The sequence below is a fragment of the Nicotiana tabacum genome, chromosome 1, assembly GCF_000715075.1.
Source record: "Nicotiana tabacum cultivar K326 chromosome 1, ASM71507v2, whole genome shotgun sequence".
Classification (NCBI taxonomy): domain Eukaryota; kingdom Viridiplantae; phylum Streptophyta; class Magnoliopsida; order Solanales; family Solanaceae; genus Nicotiana; species Nicotiana tabacum.
In genome coordinates, this window is record NC_134080.1 from 203,047,196 (window position 1) to 203,053,608 (window position 6,413).

Consider the following 6,413-nt stretch of genomic DNA (forward strand, 5'->3'; position numbering starts at 1 on the left):
AATAAAAAATGATTCGATCAAACCCTATGTAGGTTGCCTACGTATCATGACCCCGCATGAATCAAATCTTTGCGTAGTTCTGGAATATCGGGAATAAAGAAAACAAACTAACATTCTTTTTCTTTTTACCTTAATAACTACTCTGACGAGAAAAGGGAAACTAACATTCATTTGATATCCTGACGCGATATTTCGAAAGCAATGAAAAAGATAAAACAAAATGCTTTTGGATTTCAATTTTGATTACCTAAAAAGAAATTCTAATGATAAACAAAAGATAAAGTATTTTTTTTCTATGTACAATATCCTAAAGATCTAATGAAAATAAAAGATTTTTTTTTCATTTTTCACTAATTTCCCAAAGAAACACCTCAAAAGAAAATCTTTTTGGATTTTGGAATTAACACCTTAAAGAAAGCTTTTAAATAAGTACTAAAAGAAAATTCTCTTTTTTTTTTTAATTTTGGTCCTAATATACTAAAGGAAACATAAAAACAATTCATTTTAAGTCCTAGATATTAATTGTCTAAAGGAAAAACAACCTCAATTTTTTTTTTCATTTCTAGAAGTAGCATTCTAAAGAAAATTTATAACGAAACATAAAATGCAACATCTCTTTATTTTTTTTGAATTTTTGAGTTACAACATATTTTTCAAATATAAACCAGAAAATACAATAACAAAAGGCTTGACATTACTGTACAAAATTAGAAAGTAAAAGACGACATAAAATGAAGAACATACTCAAAACATAAAAATAAAACAAATCTCCTTAAGCAACTCCTGACTGAGCGATCCTGACCGGATGGTCACGGGATGTCTGTCATGCTCAAACTTCGGTAAATAAATCCATACCTATATGAGAAAACCTTAAATCAAAATTTTTGCAAACTGGTTTATTTGGCAATAGGTGGCTAGAAGTGCAAAATTTGGCTATGACCCTGCAAAGCCAAGAAACTAAGATTCACTAGGAAGACCGGACCCTATATGGGTTGCCTACGTATCACGCCCCGAAAGACGAGAAGCAGGTATGCGTAGTTCGGGCAGATTGGATACGGGCAAGAATAAAAAAAACAACTGACGTATAGCAAACACATTTTTTCTCTTTTTTTTTCGAAACATGATGAAACATATAAAATATTTTGGAGTTTCTTTTCTTTTTTTCAATTTTTGATTTTTGAAAAATGATAAAAAGTGCAAAATCTTTTTGAAGTTACCATGCTCTTTTTCCTTAATAAAATGTAACAAAAATATAATTGGGCCCTACTCACTTCATCCTCACACTTCAGCCTCTCTTTTTCTCTTTTTTTCCTCTTTTTTTTATTCGCCCTCAATTATCATTGGTCTGTCAAATGACCCTTTTATCCTTGAAGAAATGCAACATGTAGCACATAGGATGCATCAAGATGGTCTGTTATTTTGGGTATACCTGTCCTAGACGGACCCAACCCCTGTGTTGAGTCCCCTAAGTCAAATGCACATGATGCAGACAAACGTTCCTACTAGGGATCTGGCATGAGGATGTGTGTTTCTAGGTTTAACAACCTGAGTTTATTGTTCAAGACCTGGCTTACCCGAGCGGACAGCTCGAGCCGAGGGGGGGGGGGGGCAGCGGGAATACAAAAGCTTCACCGGCTTTGCAACTTGTCCGAACCTCGTTCTAAGTTTGGAATATGACTCTAACAGAAAAGAAGTCACACGAAGCGCACACTTCTTCATGATTTAGAAGACTCAGAGAGAAGAGGGATTTCGCAATAGTTTATATACAGTTCACGGAATATCAAAGCGGTAAAAACAATCAATTAGCACATTAGGCCCAAATCATGTAACAAAATCAGATAATGGATAAAGCCAACTATAACAATTATTTTAAGCTCGAATTCTTGAACCCTGAACTAGAGATTCTGGGTTCGGTCCCCAGCAGAGTCGCCAGAGCTGTCACACCTCCTTTTTACCTACACCCCCAGAAGGGAGTATAAGGGAGTTTTTTCCAACTTAAAGTGATAATCGAAATGGGATTATTTTATTAAAAATTCAGATTCGCCATTTGGGATAATTTATGGTGCCCCAAGTCACCGGTTTAATATCCCGAATCGAGGAAAGATTGACTCTGTATTACAGTCCGTGAACCAGAAATCCGAGTAAGGAATTCTGTTAACTCGGGAGAAGGTGTTAGGCATTCCCGAGTTCTGTGGTTCTAGCACGGTCTCTCAACTGTTATATCCAGCTTTATTATTTGATTTTAATACATGTTTTAACCTATGGTGCAATTTTAACTTTCAAACCGCTTTTATTTAATTTTTGAAGAAGATTAAATGTCGTTTAAAACACGTCTTTGGATCGCGCCACATGAAATGCACCCGCAATACTAAACATACTTTATTCAACATTTTAATATTTGATTTGGGTCACATGAAATGCACACCCGAGTTTAGGAAGGTAATATTATTAAAATACGCGCCCAAAGCAACTAACGCATTTGCAGCTATGTGAGGGCCATGGAGATTCAACTAAATGACACGCCTCGAATTCTAAGGATAAACAAGATTAATTAAACGAGGGCCATACATACTCCTAGCGATTAAGTGATAAAACAAAGTAGAACTAAATAAAACATGTTGAACCGAGTTTTACTTTTAATTAGTATTCAACAACCCATGACTCATTATTATGTTTCAAGATGGGATCTCCCATGGCCAAACAACCATTTAAGATACATAACGATCAACCAAGATCAATCATTCAACATGTAAAAGCATTTAAATGAAGCTATCAACTACACTAAAAATGGTACGACAAAATGAGTGGTCTTAAACATGAGAACAATCTTTGAACTTTGATTAACACCATCCATGGTAAAAATCCTATTCCAATTTAAATATCATTGGCCACCACCCACTTAAACAATTGGCAGTACCCTATGCCCCTTTTAACAAAAAACTAAAGTTTCATTCCATTCCAGCATAGGAGCCATGGTCTAATATTTCAGCGAGAATGCAAAACCAGATGATTAAAACCAACAAAAAACTATGATGAACTATAAATTTCAGTCAAGTCACAACTAGAAAATATCACGATAATCATGGTAAAAATATCACCACATGAGAAATAATAAAGATATCAGAATGGACCTTTATAGCTGCAATGTGTTTTTGAAACAACGGATAGAAAAGGAAAACTCCAAGCCCAAGCTGTGATTGACGAGCTCAATAGTCTGGAACTCGACGACCTTGAGCGGAAACTCAGACTCTAACCTCGAACAGCAGCAGGGCTGGAATCAGAATCGACGTCGAACAATCTCGATCGGCGACGAACTCGAAAACGGACAAAAGGTGTTCAAGGGGTCTTCAACTGGTTTTTATGGTGAGGAAGATGACTGGAGTTCAGCCGGATCTAGGTGGTCGTTGATGCTACATATTTTCCGGCGAGCTAGGTTTGGGCGTGCTGCTGGAAACGGCTGCTGTTTTGAGGGAATGAAGGAGTTGGAAAATGGATAAAGGGTGAGGGTGGTGTGTCTGGTTTAAGACGAAGCTCGATGGTGGGGAAGGGATGAAGAAGATGAGAATATAGAGGGTCGTTTGGGGTCCTGTTGGGATGTTAGCGGCGTTGCTGATTCGTAGAAGTCTAGGGTATATTTTTGTGTATTCTTCTTAGAGATCAAATAGAATTTAGGTGGGGGATTGTTGTTGATGTCACCGTTGTTCTGTCTTCTTTGAACGGAGAAGAAGCAGTTTTTGGGGGAAGGGCCTTCGTGTATTGCGGCGCTACAGCCTTTCCCCAGGTCTTTAGGCGTTATTTCCTCTCCATTTAGCTCACTGTAGGCATTACCTATAATATAGGTCTAGGTTTTAGGTGTATTTTTGTGTATTTGCCAATTAGTCCCTAGGTCCTTTTGTGTTAAGTCCTTAGGGTCCTTTTATTTATTTTTTGTCCCAAAGAAGAGTCTAGAAAGGTCCCTAGACTACACAATGCCTTTTAAAACAAGATAGAAATACTAAATAATGCCAAAGCTAATCCTAATTAATTAAACTAAACATGAAACTATTTTTGTATTTTCGAAATTATGTAAAGATAAAAATAAGGTACTATTTTTATATTTTTTTAAAAAATATTTATGAAAAATACATAAACTAAAGTATTTTTTGTATTTTTCATTTTTCTTGTAATAAATAAAGTAAAAAAGTCAAAATGAGTTGAAATAACTATATTAAGCCTAAATTAAATATTTACGTGATAAAATATGGAAAATCTTGGGGAGGGTCAAAAATCACATGTCTACAGGGATCATATAATATGCCAGTTCAGTATGCCGGCCGAGATAGAAAGTGATAACGGGAAGCAGTTCATCGGCAGCAAGGTAAGCAAATTTTTCGAGGATCATAAGATCAAAAGGATCTTGTCAACACCCTATCATCCTAGTGAGAACGAGCAAGCTGAGTCTACAAACAAGACCATCCTTTGACCGATGTAAAAGGAAAATGGAAGGAAATTTTGCCCGAGTCCAGTGGGCATACCGTACGAACTCAAAGTCTAGTACCAGGACCACACCGTTTTTGTTGATCTACAGTGCCGAAGAACTAATACCGGATAAGGTAGGGGAACCGAGTCTCAGGTTCTGTTATGCGACAGAAGAGTCAAATGGTGAGGCCCTGAGCATGAGCCTAGCACTGTTGGATGAGCAGCGCGAGGCCGCCCTCATTCGGTTGGCCGCCTAGAAATAGTGGATTAAAAGGTATTACAACCAGAGAGCCAACCTCCGACACTTCAATATTGGGGACTTGTGTTAAGAAAGGTGACATTGAACACATGGGACCCGAATGAAGGGAAGCTGGGACCGAATTGGGAAGGTCCGTATCGAATTATCGGGATCATAGATAATGGTTCGTACAATCTCGAAGCAGGGAATGGTGCACAGCTACCGAACAATTAGAATGTGACCCACTTGAAACGATACTACTGCTAAGGTACAACCTCATTCATTCTCTTTTCTTATATTGCGAATTGGACTAACACTTGCAGGCAACAGCTAAAGGACGACATAGCTATTAGACCTAAAAGCACGCGTTACACTCTTTTTTCCTTGAATTGGTTTTGTCCCAAATGGGTTTTCCGGCAAGGTTTTAAACGAGGCAACAATGGATCATGCTAACTTAGAGTCGAAGACCTATTTTTGAATCGGGTCGATGGTCACATCAATAGTATCCGAACTCCTCAAAGATCGACCTTGAATACTGGGGCCCATCACCCTCGAGTTAAGATTTTTAGCAAGGAAGGAAATTTTGTGCTTGAATAGTCTAGGCTCAATGGATAGGATTTATTGTAAGGTCCAAATGGTCAAATGAACAGTGCTTGCTTAGACCGCATGAGCCATAATACGAAACTTTTACACGCTCACAATCTTGTATATTATGCACAGGAATGAAAGAAAGTTTCTACCTTGCTGATACACAGTTTGTTCCTTAAAAGTATTACATTTTGTTCCTTAAGAATATCGAGCCCAAGGGCCGGCTCTATCCGGATTCGAATTCCTTAAGAATATCTAGCCCAAGGTCAGCCTCTATCCGGATCCAAAAGATTTTCCCTATATGGGGACTGTCATTAGGGACGAACTCAAACGGCTCGGGTTGCCGAAACCTAGAGGCACAAAGCCTACTAGGCAGTTCCTACATTTAAAAGGCTACAACCACCCCCACACTGTCGTCCAAGACAAACTCGGACGACTTGATCTATCGATGCCCGAAGGTACAAAGCCTAGGCAGTGCCTGAACTTAAAAGGCGACGGCCACCTTAAAAACGGTTCGGAGATGTCCGAAGTCCGTTATTAAAACATAAGGCCTTCAAATAAACTTGCTTAAAGGTTACCTTCGGCAAAGATATGGTCTTAAAACCTTTAAACAAGCATCTTGGGGAAAGCTTCTGATCACTCCGATCCCCCATGAGTTTTGAGCAAAGATCACACCAAGGACAAGTCTTATTCGAACCTCTGAAAAATGGCTTATTGCAACATTTAATTCCATGCTAAGGCATTTGAAATCTTTGCAATTATGAAAATATGCTAAAGACAATAGACTTGAAAATTACCAAAAGGGAAAAAACTTTATATACATTCCAAAATGTCTTTACAAAGGCCAATGAAAATGGCATCGACAAAATAAATGTACAAAATATAAAAATAAAGAAAAAATTCCTAAGGCACCTACGCCTGATCATCACCAGAACCCGCCTCGTCGCTAGAGCCGTCAGAATCTTCTCTATTTTCGGGCTCATTGGAGCCCTCAGAGCTTTTTTCACCCTCGGGTTCAGCCAGCTTCTTGGCCTTGACCTCAAGCCTCTTCGCCTCTTCGATCTCGGCCGACAGGTCAAAACCTCAAGCATGGATCTCTTCAAGGATCTCCCTCCGAGACAATCGCTTC

General features: G+C 38.4%; 1 long non-coding RNA gene across 1 annotated transcript; it reads right to left on the reverse strand.

Annotated features, from left to right (window-relative positions):
• Positions 1–593: 593 nt before the first annotated feature.
• LOC142182084 (uncharacterized) lies at positions 594–3,806 on the reverse strand. Its single transcript, XR_012710987.1, has 2 exons — positions 3,132–3,806; positions 594–855 (listed from the first exon to the last, which is right to left on the reverse strand). It is a non-coding gene; the product is annotated as an uncharacterized LOC142182084 (long non-coding RNA).
• Positions 3,807–6,413: the final 2,607 nt, after the last annotated feature.